This window comes from Atractosteus spatula, unplaced genomic scaffold, assembly GCF_055471065.1.
Source record: "Atractosteus spatula isolate fAtrSpa1 unplaced genomic scaffold, fAtrSpa1.hap1 Scaffold_7, whole genome shotgun sequence".
Taxonomy (NCBI): Eukaryota; Metazoa; Chordata; class Actinopteri; order Semionotiformes; family Lepisosteidae; genus Atractosteus; species Atractosteus spatula.
The window spans coordinates 494,153-512,345 of record NW_028296901.1 but is presented as its reverse complement, the minus strand read 5'-3'; the positions used below and the strand labels follow the sequence as shown (position 1 = coordinate 512,345).

The 18,193-nt window shown below is 57.4% G+C and overlaps 3 non-coding genes across 3 annotated transcripts; all 3 read right to left on the bottom strand.

Annotated features, from left to right (window-relative positions):
* Positions 1-2,295: 2,295 nt before the first annotated feature.
* Positions 2,296-2,483, bottom strand: LOC148805584 (U2 spliceosomal RNA). The gene has a single exon (XR_016090230.1). It is a non-coding gene; the product is annotated as a U2 spliceosomal RNA (small nuclear RNA).
* Positions 2,484-8,669: 6,186 nt separating this feature from the next.
* On the bottom strand, positions 8,670-8,853 carry LOC148805583 (U2 spliceosomal RNA). The gene has a single exon (XR_016090253.1). It is a non-coding gene; the product is annotated as a U2 spliceosomal RNA (small nuclear RNA).
* Positions 8,854-15,089: 6,236 nt separating this feature from the next.
* On the bottom strand, positions 15,090-15,287 carry LOC148805582 (U2 spliceosomal RNA). The gene has a single exon (XR_016090273.1). It is a non-coding gene; the product is annotated as a U2 spliceosomal RNA (small nuclear RNA).
* Positions 15,288-18,193: the final 2,906 nt, after the last annotated feature.

The following is an 18,193-nucleotide window of genomic DNA, read 5'->3' as shown; positions in this document are numbered from 1 at the left end:
ACCATCCCCTCTCTCACACTAACCTCCGTACACCTAACCCTCTCGTTCGCCACATCTTCCTTCCCGTTCTTCATCCCATCCTTTTTATTTTCCCCCCTACTCCCCACACATTCGCCAACACTCATCTGTTCTATGTCCTCTACTGCCGATATCACGGCTTGTACAACCTCCCTCACCTCCATCACAAACTCACAATTGCCCCTCACCATCCTCTCGTCCACACCCTTCTTATCTAATTCCTTAACAACACTGCCCCCTACTGTTCCCTCTACAACATCCTCTTTTACCTTTTCCGCACACACACCATTACCCCCTACCCTCAACATCTCCTCATGCAAACTGTCCATTCTCACTTCCGCAAACTTGCAGTTGCCTTCTTCGATACCCCCACCCACACCCCCCCCATCTAATTCCCTAACCCCCAAACACCTCTCACTTCTGTCGTCCACCTCCTCTCCTCCATCTCCAGATGTCACCCCTCCCTCTACATCTTCCGCCCCCTTCTGTTCCTTCAAACCATCTTTCTGTTCAGTAACTCTTCCCCTTCCCCTCAAACAATTCCTCTGGAAATGACCCCGTTCCCCACATACAAAACATCGTACACAATCCCTTGTCCTATGACTCCGTGATCCACACTGACTGCAGTTCATAATTTCACACTGCTTAGCACAATGTCCCAAATCAAAACAGTTCCAGCACACCCGGGGCTGGCCTGGATAAGACAGGTATGCCCCATCTGTCCCCATTTCAAAAAACGCGGGGGGGTGAACCACCCCCTCCTCAGCCTTCGGACACTGGCGAAGGCTCATCCAATACTGCCGTTTCCCGGTCCATACTCCTTCTTCATCCCGTTCTTTCTTCCCTGTTCCATACAGTGTCACATACTTCCCCAAAAACCCCTCTATGTCCTCCTCTGAAACGAAAGGGTCCAACACAAAAACTGTCATGCATTTCAGATTCCCGGCAAACCATGGTTCCACTCTGAAGAGGCTCAATGGAGCCTCCCTCTTCCGTGCTTGTATCAGGTCCCAAAGTTCAAAAACCAAAGACTCAGAAACCAAGGTCAAATCAAAAATCCCGCGCTCACAAAAGTCATGCAAACAAACTAAATCCGACATTTGCACATTCAAAAGCTGTTTCAAAATTAAATCCTTAAACTTCCCTCTGCTCCATGTTCCCAGGTCTTCTCGTCCTCGCAACACGAAACGAAGGGAGTTCTTCCTCCGCTCCGTCCTCTGCCAAGGTAATCCCGCCATCATTCCAGCCAACGCCAACCAAGCAGCCACTCCAGCTCCTTCCCCGGCCTCCAGGTAAGTGTCTCCACCGCCGTCCAATTCTTCGCCGTTCCGCACTCCTCCTTGTCAGGACGCCGTCGATCTCCCCAACTCCACGTTCCTTGCTCCGACCTGCACTCCTTCCAGCCCCTCCAGTCCTCCCGCCGCCTTCCCGACCCCTTGGACTAAGATCTCGGAATTGCGGGCTTGCCGGCTTAAACCTTGATCTTAGCCAAAAGGCCGAGAAGCGATGCCCGACGCCGGCCTTGGGCGGGCGCGCGGGCGTCCGGCTGGCGCGCAGCGGCGCAGGCCGACGCCTCTGGAGCCCGGTCCGCACGCGGCTGCCGGCCGCCCGGACTCCGCTCTCCCCCTCTCTTGCCTGCCTGCTTGCTCGCCTGCCTGCCCGCCAGTCCCGGGCGGGGGCCCTGCTCTTTGATCTCCTGTCAACGGCCCGACAACGACCGCAGCCGCGGGGGGCGCCAGCCGGCCGGCCTCCTTAGCTTAGGCCCCTCCCACCAGCAGCAGCCGTGCCGAGTGAGCTGCAAGCGAAAGCGGACCGTCGGCACCTGCGGGCAGAGGCAAGGGGCAGCGCTCTCTCGGGAGGGACGGGGACACACACACACCTGCCTGCCTGCCGAAAAAAAGAAAGAAAAGGTGTATATACTAAGTTTTTTGGAGGGAAAACGGCCGGCTGTCGAAAGGGGCCCGCCTGCAAGGACGGGGACACACACACACACACACACACACACACACACACACAAGCCACGCCTGCCTCCCTGGAAAAAGGAGGAAAAAACTAAGTTTTTTGGAGGGAAAACGCACGGGAGCCGAAAAGGGGGCCGGCCTGCTTGCCGAGAGAGTCGAGGCGCGGGAAAGTGCACGGAGGGAGCACGGGAACGGGGAGGGGGAGAGAGAGAGACACAGAGACACACAGATGGACGAGAGACGAGACCGGAGAGGAAGGAGCTCCGGTCCACCTCGCTTGCTTGCTAGCTACGTCTGTCTTTTCACCGCTGAGAGAAGGTAGTGCACCGTTCCCGGAGGCGCTGCAATACCGGGCCGATGCGTGGAGAGGACGGAGCAAGCTCCTGATCCAGCTCCCTGTTCCAAAAATCCGTTTAATATGTGGTCCCCCGATGGGGGACGTATCAGATATTAAACTGATAAGAACAGATTTTTTTTTTTTATATTTTTATTAGAAAAAAGTACGTTAACAAATCATAAAACAGTCCCACACCAACACCCCCCTAATGTCCCGTGCACAAATCCTTCCAGCGCTCTTTTGCTGCAGCAAACCCCCATCTGTGAATGTCCCACTGGACCCTCCTGGCCACCTCCTCCTTCACCCTCCGCAGGATCCCAAAAACAGGCTTCTCCACGCCGTGCTTCACCAGGTCTGTCCGGGCATCCCAGATGAAGGCCTTGACCAGGCTGACCAGTAGCCACAGCAGGAACTTCCGGTTCCGGCCCCGGATGCCGGCGATCCCTTTCAGGACGGACGCTTGCGTGATGGGGGAATCGGGGCTTACCTGTGCAAAGAGGGTCCCGCACGATCTCCACACCCTCTGGGCGAAGGCACACTCCCAGAAGACGTGACCCACCGTCTCTTCGCCCGCGCAGCCGTGTCGCGGGCACAGGCTCTGTCTGGAGAGCCCGTGCGCATGCATGACGGCCCTGACCGTCAGCCGACCCCACACGCAGAGCCAGTTCAGGTCCTTCAGCTTGTTATCCAGCCCCTCCGGCTGGACCCGCTGCCAGATGATCCGGGACACACCCGGGATCGCCGGCCGTTCTTCCGCCTTCACCATCCTGTACATGGTCCTGTGATTCAAACAGTTCGTCCCTTCCTTGATCCCCGGGTGTGCCCGCAGCCACCGCACTGCGTGGCGGTAGTGCAGCGGGAGCCGCTCTGCTTTGGGGGTCGTGTTGGTCCAGACCGTCAGGTGCCGCATGCTCGCCGCCAGCCAGAGACTGACAAACCGGCTGCACAGGTGGGCCGGGTTGTCGTGCAGGACCGTGCACAGGCTCGCTATGAAGGCGCAGTCCAACTTCGCCGGGAAGTCCAAGATCCCCCGACCCCCATCGGCCAGGGGTCTGTACATATCACACCTCTTCACCCGTTCGTAGGTGTGACCCCAGACGAAGTTGAAGATGCTCCTCACCAGATCTCTCCGCTTCCGGACCGGCAGGGGGTACACTACCGCCAGGTGGAGAAGCAGAGGCAGGACTTCCGCCTTCAGTACCAGCGCCTTCCCGATCCAGGTTAGCGATCGTTGCTGCCACAGGCCTAGCTTCCGGTTGACTTTCCGGAACCCGGCCTCCCAGTTGACACCTCCAGGATCTGTGGAGTGAAAGCTCACCCCCAGGATCTTCAGCGGCCCAGTCGTCCGTGACAGACCGCCAAAGTCCCGCGGCTCGCTCGGCCAGGTCCCGAAGACCTTCACTAAGCTCTTGGCCCTGTTCAGTCGGGCGCCGGTACCTCTTGAGAAATCCTCGACAATGCTGAGCGCCCTCCCCAGGCCGCCTTCAGAGCCCAGGAAGAGCGTGACGTCGTCTGCATATGCCGCGATCTTCGCCATCTGCCCTCCTCCACCTGGCACCAGGATCCCATCCACTCCCGGATCCCTCCTGAGCTGGTCCAGGAGGATCTCTAGGAAAAGCACATACAGCAGGGGCGAGAGAGGACAGCCCTGTCGCACACCACACCGCACTGGAATATGCCCGCCCAACGCTCCGTTGACGCATACCCGGGATGCCACCCCGTTGTACAAGGTCCGGACCCACCTGACAAACCCGTCCGGCAGACCCTTCCTCTCCAGGAGTGCCCACAGAATCTCGTGATGGACCCGGTCAAAGGCCTTGGTCTGGTCGAGGCTCACCAGCAGGAGCGGCAGGCCTCTATCTTCCACCCACGCGATGACGTCGCGGATCAGCTGCAGGGTCCAGCTGATCTTGCGGCCTGCCACACCACACGTCTGGTCAGCCTGCACCAAGGCCGGCATCACTGTTCTCAGGCGACCGCCCAGCACCCTGGCCAAGATCTTATAGTCAGTGCACAGGAGCTGGATTGGCCGCCAATTCCCCAGGTCTGCCTTGTCACCTCCCTTATGGACGAGGGAGATGACACCGATCTTCATGGTGGCACCGAGCCCATCACGATCCAGCACCTCGTTGAATACCTGCACCAAGAGCGGCTCCAGCTGGTCAAAAAAGGTGAGGTAAAACTCGGTCGGTAGACCGTCTATGCCAGGGACAGTGCCCTTCTTCATCCCCATCAGGGCAGATCGGATCTCTGCCCCTGACACTGCCCCGCCCAGAGCAGCGGGGTCGTCTACCGCCGGCTCCACTCCGTCCAGGAGCCTGCTCCTGATACCGGCGTCGGTCTCCTTCTCAGCAAACAGGGTGCTGTAATATTCTGTGGCACACTCCAACATCCCGGGTATGGAAGTGGCTACAGACCCGTCCGTCCTCCGAACGCCGTCAAAGAAGCCTCGCTCTTGTTGCCTCCTCACGGCGCCGAAGAACTGGGACGAGCAGCTTTCGTCATTCTCCCTCCAGACTCCACGGAGCCTGAAAAGAAAGTCCTTAGCCCACTGCAGCCACTTACCCCTAAGCAGGCTCTTGATGTGGGCGATCTTCTCCCCCTCGTAAGCGCCCCCTTGGTTCAGCTGCGCATACAGTGCCTCGAGCTCCTCCTGGAGCTTGGTGCACTGGCGGTCCTCCAAACTGCGGCGGATCCTGCAGTACTTCTTCGTCACCACCGCGATGGTGCGCTTGCAGGACTCCCACCAGTGCACCGCCGAACTGAAGGCGTCCCTCCTCTCCGCACATGCCCGCAGCACTGTAGCGATCTTCCTCTGGTATCTCGCCTCCTGCAGGACTTGCCTGTTCAGCTTCCAGTATCCGGCCTGGAAACGAGGGTCCTCAACACCAAAGGAAGCCGTCAGCATGTGATGGTCGGAAAACCAAGTAGGGGTCGCTTGCCTGCTTAGGGTCGTCCAGTTCGCCGAAGTGAAGACATAATCCAGCCGCCTGAAGGTCCCCCTTCCGTTGTCCCAGGTGTGATGTGCGACATTCTGAAATCCGTCCCGCAGGCCAAAATCTGCAATCAGAGACCGTAACCCATGGGCACCCTCACCTTGTGAGTCCCCCAGGTCGATGTTAAAATCCCCGCCGATGATCAGCTCTCTGTTTGTGTACAGCAGGGGCTCCAGATCTTTCAGGAAGGAGCCCTGCTGCCGCCGGTCCGCCGGGACATACACACCGATCAGCCGGGTCCGCACCCCGTGCCGGGTCCCGTCGACCACCAGCAGGCGCCCGGGGACCACAGAGCTGACCACCTGTGCCGCAAACCCTGGGGAACCACACAGGATGCCCACGCCAGAGGAGTTCACCCCCCCAACGCTCCACCACGAGGGCCCCTTTGTCCACTCCTTCTGGTAAGCGAGCACATCGTCGTGGTCTTTCAGATGGGTCTCCTGCAAAAAGCAAATATCCAAAAGCCTTTGGGACAAATATCGGAAAACTCCAGCTCGTTTCTCCCGGTTCCGCAGACCCCTCACATTAGCCGTGGCCACTGTGAAGGTCATGGCTGCTCCGGGGGGCTGTCACTCTCCATACCGTCGCTGGAGCTAGAGCTGGGTGGATGCTCTGCCCCTGCTGCACTGACCGAACTGTCGGTGTCTGTCCCCTCGATGTAGGTGACCGAAGGGACTGGGCTCACGCCCACCTCCATGTCAGAGACGGGGTCGGGCCCGGGATCGAGAACAAATCCGGGGCTGAGACCGAGGCCGGGGTCGGGGCCCCGGTCAGGGTGGGGGTCGGGGTCGGGGTCGGGGGGAGGGGGGTCGGGAGAGGGGTTGGGGCTGGAGCCCGGGTCAGGGTCAGGCCGGCGCGAGTACTCGCGGTCCGGGGTGTCGACCTGGCACGTCACCACAGGGCTCCCCTCACCTGAAAGGCACTGCGCCACAGAGAAGGGGCCCCGTGCCACGACTCTGTCTCCCTGCCCAGGGGGGAGGGAGCCTGCGGTGTCCCCCAGCTCCTGGCCGTCCTGCGTTGACGCTGGCGCTGCCCCCTCCTCCATCTCCTCCTGGTCTGCCATCGCCTCCCGGTCTGCCATCACCTCCTGCTCTGGCGCCGTCACCAGAGCTGCTACCGTCTCCGGGACGAGCTCCGCCTCCCCGTAGTACTCCCTGGATGTCTTCTTCTTCTTGTCGCCCGTCTCCATCTGTCCCTTGCCAGCCTGCGACCGCTTCCTAGGCTTCTTCCTCAACACGGGCATGTGGTGCATCTCCTCCTCCTCCTCACCTGCCCCCCGCGCTGCGGTTGGTCCTGCGTCTGCTCGGGCGGGGGGGGCCTTCACCACATCCGCCCAGCTCCCGACCACCCCGTCTTCGGCCCGAGATGGTCCCTCCTGCGGGTCGTCGCCGTCCTCCTCATGCTGCCTCCCCTTCCCCTTCCCCTTCCCCTTCCGTCTCGGCCGCACCACCACCGTCCATCCGGCATCCTTCCCGGCTCCCCCAGGGACCGCTCCACCACCATCCTGATGTTCGTCCTCGGTGTCCCCAGCCTCACTGCCTTCCGACTCCGTTTCTCCCACCGCCAGGCCGGATCCGTCATGGACAGCTCTGGCATACTCGGCGTTCCTAAGGAGGCAGTTGCGATACAAATGTCCAGTGTTGCCACACAAGGAACACTCTTTAACGGGACAATTCCGGGCCTGATGACCCCGCCGGTGGCACTTCCCACACTCCGCCGCGTTGCACTCGGCCTCCCGGTGCCCGGACTCCCGACACTTCCGACAGAACGGCGGCTGATTCCCGTAGAACAAGTACCCCCTACCTGGACCAATGGCGAAAGTGGCAGGCGGGTGGGCGAAACCGTCCTTACTTCTGTCGTCTGGCCTCAGCTCAACGTGATACTGCCTCTTCCCGGTCCAGACCTTGTAGGGGTCCATGATGATACGAGGGGGGTCCAACACGTCGACGTAACGACGGAGGAAGGTCGTGACGTCACTATCGGGAACAAAGGGGTCAAACATGTGCAGAATCACTGACCTTTCATTGTTGCTCTGGAGCCCCAGACACACGTAATTCTCCAGCCTGCCACTTTCCTTAGCCTTCATGATCTTCTCGGAAGCGCCACGATGTCCTTTCTCCTCCACGAACGAGAGATCCATATAGCGCTGCGCCCGATTCCCCTGCAAGCACTTGATATCCGCCACGTCCAAACCCAGGATCCCAAAAAGGATCTCCTCTTCGAAGACGTCCCTCCCCGGCATCTCTCCATCCGGCTTCCAGATGAAGCGGATGGTCTTCCGGATCTTGGGACCCTCCTCAGCCGTCCTCGCCGCCCCGGGATCCGCAGCCATCGTTCCGCAGCCTTTGCGGCTGCCGAAGCAGCCTTCTCACCAAAACCGAAGTCTTCTGGTGTCCAAGCGTCCAATCCAGGAAACGAAAATCCGAAGCGCAGTCCAGGCCAATCCAAAGTCCAAATCCGGCAAATCCAGCAGCGTAGTCTCCTCCAGGCGGTGTCCTCTCCGGTCTTCTCTCCCCGGTCTTTTGGTGTTACCTCAGCCGCGGGCCTGCCACGTACTAAGGATCGCAGCCAAAAGGCCGAGAAGCGATGCCCGACGCCGGCCTTGGGCGGGCGCGCGGGCGTCCGGCTGGCGCGCAGCGGCGCAGGCCGACGCCTCTGGAGCCCGGTCCGCACGCGGCTGCCGGCCGCCCGGACTCCGCTCTCCCCCTCTCTTGCCTGCCTGCTTGCTCGCCTGCCTGCCCGCCAGTCCCGGGCGGGGGCCCTGCTCTTTGATCTCCTGTCAACGGCCCGACAACGACCGCAGCCGCGGGGGGCGCCAGCCGGCCGGCCTCCTTAGCTTAGGCCCCTCCCACCAGCAGCAGCCGTGCCGAGTGAGCTGCAAGCGAAAGCGGACCGTCGGCACCTGCGGGCAGAGGCAAGGGGCAGCGCTCTCTCGGGAGGGACGGGGACACACACACACCTGCCTGCCTGCCGAAAAAAAGAAAGAAAAGGTGTATATACTAAGTTTTTTGGAGGGAAAACGGCCGGCTGTCGAAAGGGGCCCGCCTGCAAGGACGGGGACACACACACACACACACACACACACACACACACACAAGCCACGCCTGCCTCCCTGGAAAAAGGAGGAAAAAACTAAGTTTTTTGGAGGGAAAACGCACGGGAGCCGAAAAGGGGGCCGGCCTGCTTGCCGAGAGAGTCGAGGCGCGGGAAAGTGCACGGAGGGAGCACGGGAACGGGGAGGGGGAGAGAGAGAGACACAGAGACACACAGATGGACGAGAGACGAGACCGGAGAGGAAGGAGCTCCGGTCCACCTCGCTTGCTTGCTAGCTACGTCTGTCTTTTCACCGCTGAGAGAAGGTAGTGCACCGTTCCCGGAGGCGCTGCAATACCGGGCCGATGCGTGGAGAGGACGGAGCAAGCTCCTGATCCAGCTCCCTGTTCCAAAAATCCGTTTAATATGTGGTCCCCCGATGGGGGACGTATCAGATATTAAACTGATAAGAACAGATTTTTTTTTTTTTTTTTTATTAGAAACGTATAAAACATACAAAACAGCAAAAAAGACCCATCACACAAAAAATCAACCCACATGTTACTCAAAAAACACAGAAAACAACATTCAAAAACCCACACCTCTGAAAACCCAAGCAAAATACAATTTCCTTAACCCCGCCTCAAATGCAAATCAAAACCCACCCCCACATCTGAAAAAACAAAACATTCACCAAAACCATACCGACTTTTACTATACAAAACATAATAATCACCCCAACGAAAATAGCCCCTTCCACCTCTCCTTGGCTGCCGCAAAACCCCACCTCAGAATATCCCATTTTACCCGACATGCTATATCATATTTCACTTTATGCACGACAGCGGCTGGTGCTCCACTGACCCCATACTCAGTGAGGTCTTTGCGTGATGCCCACAGATGATATTTTACAAAACTGATCACCAGCCATAACAAAAAATTGATCCCCCATCTCCTTGTTTTTGGGATTCCACGCAGTATAACTTGTCTGGACACCACAAAGTCTAGTTTCACCTGCGTTAAAAGGCCCCCACACTGGTCCCATACCCTCTGTGCAAACCCACAATCCCATAAAACGTGTGCGATGGACTCGGTTTCTTGGCAGTCAGTGCGTGGGCACTTGTCCTGCCTGGAGAGACCATGTCTGTGTAAAGTCTCTCGGACTGGAAGTCTGTTCCACACCACCAGCCAATTGAGGTCCTTCAGCTTATTTTCCAGCCCTACCGATTGCGTCTGCCTCCACACCTCTCCCGGAACTCCCACAATAGCCGGCTCCTCCTTTGCAGTAGCCAGCTGGTACAGTGCCTTGTGGTCCAGCAGTGCTGTACCTCCCTTAGCATCCGGGTGCTTTTTTAGCCATTGTACCGCATGTTTATAATACCATGGCAGCCTTTCTGCCTTGGGTGTTGTGTTTGTCCACACTACCAAATGTTTTACTGCAGAGGCAAACCACAAGTGTGCAAAGGGGACGCACAGGTGGTCCGGACTCTCCTTCAGAAGTCTGCACAGCCCCGAGATGAAAAGTGAGTCCAATTTCACCGGCAGGTCCGGCACCGCCCGACCTCCTTCCTCCACCGGCCTGTGCATGTCCACCCGCTTGATGTACTCATATCCTCCGCCCCAAATGAAGCGGAAGATGGTCCTCACCAGCTCTCTACGGAACCTGGGAGGCAGCGGGAAAACACAGGCCAGATGGATGAGCAACGGCAATATATCCACCTTCACTACCAGGACTTTTCCTACCAGTGTCAAATGCCTACTCTGCCACAAACCTAACTTCTGATTCACTTTTGAGATCTTACTCCTCCAGTTAATTGTGGCAGAGTCAGCAGTATGGAAACTGACCCCCAAGATCTTCACGGGCCCTGTCTCTAGTTTGAGACCTCCTACCACATCCTGCCTGTTCTTCCATCTGCCAAAATATTTGACGGTGCACTTGCTGAGATTAAGCAGTGCACCCGTTCCTGCAGCCATGGCGTCCGCTATCTGCAGAACCCGAGTGAGAGACCTGTCAGTGGTAAGAAACAAAGTTACATCGTCTGCGTAAGCCATCAACTTTGCCTGTGCTCCACCGCTACCCGGGACTAGTACACCCTCCACCCAAGGGTCACTCTGGATTCGTCGCAAAAAGGGCTCCAGGTATAGCACGTAGAGGAGAGGGGACAAGGGACACCCCTGCCTCACCCCACGGCTAACCACGAACCCCATCCCCAACCTTCCATTCACACATACCCTTGAGATGACCCCGTTATATAAAATCCTGAGCCATCGGATAAAAGTTCCACCAATCCCTAGTCTCTTTAAAACCTCCCAAAGGAAGGGATGACACACTCTGTCAAAGGCTTTACTTTGATCTAAGCTTACCAGAATGAGCTCCAAGCCCCTTTCCTCCACCCATTCAATGATGTCTCTCACCAACTGGAGATTCCAGGCTAGTTTCCTTCCTTCCACACTGCAGGTCTGATCCCTGCAGACCAGACCCGGCATCACCTTCCTCAGCCGCCTACTCAGCACCCTGGCCAGGATCTTATAGTCAGTGCAGAGCAATTGGATCGGCCTCCAGTTTTCCAGGTCCTCCTTGTCCCCTTTCTTAAAAATCAAAGACAGAACTCCAGTTTTCATAGTTCCCGTTAACTCCCCTGACTCTAAGATTTCGTTAAAAACTTCGAGCAGGATAGGCTGCAGTTTATCCCAAAACACCACGTAAAAGTCAATGGGCAAGCCATCAATTCCGGGAGCCGTCCCCCTCCGCATCCCTGCCATGGCTTCCCTTAGTTCCTCACCCGAAAGCTCTCCCTCCAGTTCAGGCATGCCCTCCTCTACCGTCACTATTCCCGCCAACCACTCCTCCCACAAGTCAGTGTCCACTGGTTTCCCCGAGAACAGTTCCCTGTAAAAATCCGAGGCACACCTGACCATATCTGCTGGGTCAGAGGTAACGGAACCGTCTTTTTGCTTTAGGCCCTCCACCAAAGTTCTGGCTTGCCGAGAACGCACCGAGCCGAAAAACATAGCCGAGCATTTCTCATCCTTTTCCCTCCAATTTCCCTTCGCTCTAAAGAGAAAATCGTTGGCTCGCGCCAACCACCACTCTTTCATCCGAAGCCTGATCTCCGCCGCCTTCGGTGCGTCAAAAGAGCCTCCCTGATTAAATCCCTCATAGAGGGTCTGTAACTCCTGTTGGAGCTGATCTAAATCCTCCCTCTCCTTCCGTCTCCTGTCTCGGCAATATTTGACCGATTCCTTGCATATAACTCTTTTACACATCTCCCACCAATTGACAGCGGACAGATATTTCCATCTCTGACTGCAGAGACTTTCAATCAGGTCAACTATCCTGCTTCTGAACTCAACCTCGGACAACACCTTAACATTTAGCCTCCAGTAACCTGATCTGGGGCCTGGGTCATCCGAGGTCAGACAGGCAGACAGCAACATGTGGTCAGAAAACCATACAGGAACAATATGTCCTACCGTAGACCGTCCACTTAGGGTAGTGAAGATGTAATCCAGTCTCCTGAAGATATCCTTGCCGTTGCTCCAAGTAAACTGTTTAGAGGCCGGGCCCGAGATGTTAAGGCCGTCCTGCAATTTAAAATGACTCACCAACTCTCTCAGGGCTCGCGCCCCTGCCCTATTTGTGTCACCAATATCGACATTAAAATCCCCGCCCATCACCACCGTTCTGTTGGTAAATAGGAGTGGCTCGATCTTTCTTATAAAATCTGCCTGAAGGCGCCTTTCAGCCGGTCCATACACCGCTATCAGGCGCACTTTCAGGCCGTCCCACACCCCATCCACTACCAATAAACGCCCCGGAACAACCACACAAACCTCACCCCCCACAAAATTTGACACCCCACATAAAATCCCGATGCCTGAAGAGTGCACCCCTCCAATGCTCCACCAGGACTCTCCTTTTTGCCATTCTTTCTTAAAATCCGCTACATCCTTCTGTGACCCCAAATGAACCTCCTGAACAAAACAAAAGCCGAACTGGCGACTCGCAAGGTCTTTGAAGACGCCAGTCCGCTTCGCAGGGTTCCTCAAACCCCTCACATTTACCGTACAAATAATACGACTCATGGCGGGTCATGAGAAGTTTGTACCCTAGTCTCCTCTTCCTGGCTAACCTCTGAGTTATCTGTCTCAGCTGATGTTGAATCGCTCTCCCCCTCCCCGGAGTGCTGCAAGCTCCCCTCCCCCGAGGAAGATGACTCGCTCTCGGGATCCCCGGGTACCTGCGGGTGAGCCGGCTGTTCTATCTCTTTTAAACTCCCTACCTCCATCTCACTTCCCTCACTAGCCACTACCGGCTCACCTTGACCTGGAGGAAGTGGCTCCTCGCTCACCTCCACCTCCTCTGATTCCTCAGGGGTGACTGAAACGGCAGAAAGAGTACCCCCCTCCACCTCCAATCCCTCCCCTGACCTTTCCCCCCTTGCGTTTCCCCTCCCCGCCACCTCCTCTCCTTTCTTTCCCGTCGCTCCACCCGCACCCTCCACCTTTTCGAAACCAGGCTCGAGGGATTTCCCGGATGCTACCCCCTCCCGGCTACTGTCTTCCTCCACTCCATCTGAATCGCTGCCTAAAGTCTCAATAGGCAGCCCCCGGAAACGATTTTGCAACCCCAACTTGGCGCGTCGCAAATCAGGGCCCTTCGGCCCTCTCCCTCCCTTCCTCTTTGTAGACCTACTTAAAACCGGGGACCAGCTCGGGGACTCTGGTCGGCCTTCTGGGACCATATCAGCCCAGGACCTGGACTCTGGGTGTTCGTCACCCGCTTCACCCGCCCCCTCTGCTGCTTGCCCTGGTCCACCCTTATCCCCCTCCTTAGTTTTCCCCACAGTCCCGAAAAACATAAACGGACCACCGGAGGGTCCTGGTAATTCCAGTCTCGGATCTTTCGGGGGAGCCTTCACAATGTCCGCAAAGCTCTTCTGCTTTCTGGGACACGAGCGATACACGTGACCCGCTGACCCACACAGATCACATGTCAGTACCTGTCCGCAGTTCTTCGCCTCGTGTCCCTCCGCACCGCACCTCCTGCAGAAACCTCCTGGGCAGTTCGCTGCAATGTGTCCCTGTTGCAAACACTTTTTACATGTCAGGGGCTGCCCTGGGTAGAAAAGGTAGCCCCTGTTTGACCCGATATTAAAGTAGGCAGGGGGATGCAAAACGCCCTCCTCTCCAGACGGCTGAGGTCGGAGCCTGACCAAATACCTCCTCCTCCCGGTCCAGACCCCCGCCTCGTCCACCACTTTGCTGCCGGCCCCTTGAATGTCCACAAACCTGGTTAAATACATCACAATGTCTCGCTCAGGCAACAACGTGTTAAACAGGTGGACGGTAAGCGTCCTCAGCTCCCTCGCAAAGAGAGGCTCCATCAAAAACAAAGACATCGGAAAAGAATTTTTCCCGGATTGCGCCTTCTGCCACACAGTCTCGCACAACTTGTCCGACTCCATTGTCAAATCAAAAATACCTTTCCCCGGGAAATCCTGCAAACTAGTGATATCCTTGACCTTAATCCCAAGTCCATGAAACAAAATGTCTCTTTCAAACTTGTCCCTCTTCATCCAGGTAGCCTTATCTTCCGCCGTCTTCACCACGAAGCGCACTGTGCGCCGCATCTGTCCCTCACGGGACAGAGGGTGCCCAGCCGCCAGGTCGCGGGTCCACTCACCCGCCGCCGCCGTCGTCGCCGCCGCCGCCGCCATCAGGAAGCCCCACTTCGCCCCCTGGGCTCAACCCAGGGCGACTACCCGTGGTAGCTTGGAATCCGCGGCCTCCGTCCTCCTCCGGCAGGTTGGTTCTCCTCCCTCTGGTTGGTCCTCGATCTCCCTCCTCTCCGCCGCCGTCGCCGCCGTCGTCTTCTCCGTCTTCTCCGTCGTCGTCTTCTCGTCCCCCAGCCAAGTCATCAAGCCGCGGGCCTGCCACGTACTTTCCGATCTTAGCCAGAAGGCCGAGAAGCGATGCCCGACGCCGGCCTTGGGCGGGCGCGCGGGCGTCCGGCTGGCGCGCAGCGGCGCAGGCCGACGCCTCTGGAGCCCGGTCCGCACGCGGCTGCCGGCCGCCCGGACTCCGCTCTCCCCCTCTCTTGCCTGCCTGCTTGCTCGCCTGCCTGCCCGCCAGTCCCGGGCGGGGGCCCTGCTCTTTGATCTCCTGTCAACGGCCCGACAACGACCGCAGCCGCGGGGGGCGCCAGCCGGCCGGCCTCCTTAGCTTAGGCCCCTCCCACCAGCAGCAGCCGTGCCGAGTGAGCTGCAAGCGAAAGCGGACCGTCGGCACCTGCGGGCAGAGGCAAGGGGCAGCGCTCTCTCGGGAGGGACGGGGACACACACACACCTGCCTGCCTGCCGAAAAAAAGAAAGAAAAGGTGTATATACTAAGTTTTTTGGAGGGAAAACGGCCGGCTGTCGAAAGGGGCCCGCCTGCAAGGACGGGGACACACACACACACACACACACACACACACACACAAGCCACGCCTGCCTCCCTGGAAAAAGGAGGAAAAAACTAAGTTTTTTGGAGGGAAAACGCACGGGAGCCGAAAAGGGGGCCGGCCTGCTTGCCGAGAGAGTCGAGGCGCGGGAAAGTGCACGGAGGGAGCACGGGAACGGGGAGGGGGAGAGAGAGAGACACAGAGACACACAGATGGACGAGAGACGAGACCGGAGAGGAAGGAGCTCCGGTCCACCTCGCTTGCTTGCTAGCTACGTCTGTCTTTTCACCGCTGAGAGAAGGTAGTGCACCGTTCCCGGAGGCGCTGCAATACCGGGCCGATGCGTGGAGAGGACGGAGCAAGCTCCTGATCCAGCTCCCTGTTCCAAAAATCCGTTTAATATGTGGTCCCCCGATGGGGGACGTATCAGATATTAAACTGATAAGAACAGATTTTTTTTTTTTTTTTTTTTTTTTTTTTTATTTGAAAACAGTTCTTACATTCCATAAATTTCACATTCACATAAATTCTACCATAAGTAGAAAACACAACAAGCACAATTCTAATAAGGCAAGGTAAGACAAACCCAACCCAGGATGTCAAACCCCACACAACAACCTAGGGTAACATATCCAACATGAACCGATCGACATCTTATTCGCAACAAGTTCTAGGCCCCTAAAGGAACTACATAACACAATAACAGTGCGCGAACCCAAAAACTCGACCCACCCACCCCTGGACCCAAGGAAACATACTTCCCAAATTTATATACCTCCACAGACCTTACCGGCCTCATTTCCATAATCCCACCCCTTATGCCAATACCTTCTTCTGCCCTTAATCCGCTACCTCCCTTCCACCTTCTCCCTTCCTTTTCGTCTCTTCAGCCTTCTGCTGTCTCAAGGTTCTCACGATCATCTTATCCCCCAATTCCACGCCAACCTTGTGAACCTCAGCCTCATCCTGCCCTGACACACTGAACGCAACCAAAACATTGTCCAAAAATCCATACTCAAACCTAAAAGATGAATATTTTGCTTCTAACCGCTCTGACACTTTCTTCACGGCTCTCCTATGTTTGTCCTTGTCCACACCTACATCATGAACGTTGTAAACTCGTCGATAAGGGTACCCGGGCCTCACCGGCCTCATCCCCAAATTCGGTACCTCCGTCGCCAATACCACACGGTCTCCTCTTTCCCTCTTCCAACCCTCCCACCCGTCGTCGCACTTTTCTTCCTCCCTCGCCCTCCCTGATATCACGCTCCCCTCCCTCACTCTCTCCTCCACACTCTCTCCCCCCCCGCTTTCCGCTCCCACTCCTTCCATTAACTGAACCCCCTCAAGGCTCCCCTTTATTGTCCCCGTCCCACTCTCTATTATAGACTCTCCCACTGTTTCTGCCGCAGAGAGACTACCAGTCCCCCCTCTTTCCTTTGTCACCCCTCCTTCTCCCTCCGCTGTACTGGAAACCCCTCCCTCCTTTCCAACTATGTCCTCCCTGCCCTCACCCCCTATCTCCTCATCTGTCATGCTCTCCTCCGTACTCACGTCCTCAACCTCCAACACCTCAAAGGGATTGGGGTCACCTCCATTCAACCTGCCTTCCTTGACCTTGGTCTCTGTTTTCCCTTTCACATGTTTCCTCTTCCCCTTCCTTTTTGCACCTACATCTTGCACCTCCCACTTTCCCTCGTCCGACTCCTCTCCCGCCCACGATGAGCCCTCCACCAGCCCTTTCACCATAGCAAGTGTCTTTCTCAATCGTGACCCAACCGACACATCCGAGACCACGCTGTGCCCGGACACACCCGAGCACTGCGCCGGAGACCGCCCTGTGGCATCTTTGCTTCCATGGCCCCCCTCCCCTAAAAGTCCCGACACACGGCTAGGAGGCACCACGTCCTCCTGCTCCAGATCTTGTTCCCCCAGGCTTTGCTCCCCAGAGGCTATAGACATTCTGTCCTCCTCCGTATCGCTCCCGTTCTGGTTGTCCGACACCGAAACCATCACATTAGGGTCATCACTAAGATGGTCCAACTCTTCCGCCTCCTGCTGGTCGGCGGCGGCTGAGGGCCTCGGGCCCTTTCCCGGGCCTCTCTGCTCTGTCACCGCGGCTGCATACGTACGTTCCCTCTGCGGGCAGGCTCGGTACAAATGTCCCGGATCACCACACAAGTTGCACGCTATACGTTTTGCACATCCACTTGTCACATGCCCCAACTCCCCACACCGCCGACACACCACTGCCCCACATTTAGAGGCCAAATGGCCTAGTTCCCCACAAATTCTACAGCCTGCAGGCATCCCTGAATAGTGCAAGAAACCCCTATTAGGGCCGATCGAGAAAGTGGCTGGAGGGTGCACCACACCCCCAGCCTCCGAACCCTTGGCCCTAAAGCGGACCAAAAACTGTCTTTTCCCACTCCAGAACCGCTCAGGGTCGATCATCTTCCTTCCGGCACTCACCACGTCCACATAGCGCTTCAAGAAACACACAATCTCTGCCTCCGGGACAAAGGGGTTGTGCATTTGTACATACAGAGGCCGTACTTCTCTTGCAAATAAAGGCTCCAACAAAAAGAAACTCAAGGGTTCTTCCTCTTTCAGCTCCAACGCTCTGTTCCATACCCTGTTACACGTAGCCGACGAAATCAAAGTCAAGTTCAATATTCCCTTGGCTGGAAAATCTTGCAAACAAAAAGTGTCTTCAGCCTTGATTCCAAAAATTTTATACAAAATTTCCTTCTCGAACACGTCCCGAACTAAAAAACGATTCCCGACATCCAGGCTCTTCAAAACAAAGCGCACGGTGTCTCTCATCTGCCCCTCTCGGGACAGGGGGTCCCCCGCCGCCGTAGAAAAAGGTCGTCCGCCAGTCGTCGAAGTCATCTTGGTCCCAAACCGCCTCCTGCTCCTTCAGCAATCCCAAGTCCTCGATGGCTCCTCCGAAAGCACTCCTTCCCGCCGCCGCCTTCACTTCCTTATGACTCTTCCTCCAGCCGCGGTCAGGCCACGTACTGGGATCTTAGCCACAAGGCCGAGAAGCGATGCCCGACGCCGGCCTTGGGCGGGCGCGCGGGCGTCCGGCTGGCGCGCAGCGGCGCAGGCCGACGCCTCTGGAGCCCGGTCCGCACGCGGCTGCCGGCCGCCCGGACTCCGCTCTCCCCCTCTCTTGCCTGCCTGCTTGCTCGCCTGCCTGCCCGCCAGTCCCGGGCGGGGGCCCTGCTCTTTGATCTCCTGTCAACGGCCCGACAACGACCGCAGCCGCGGGGGGCGCCAGCCGGCCGGCCTCCTTAGCTTAGGCCCCTCCCACCAGCAGCAGCCGTGCCGAGTGAGCTGCAAGCGAAAGCGGACCGTCGGCACCTGCGGGCAGAGGCAAGGGGCAGCGCTCTCTCGG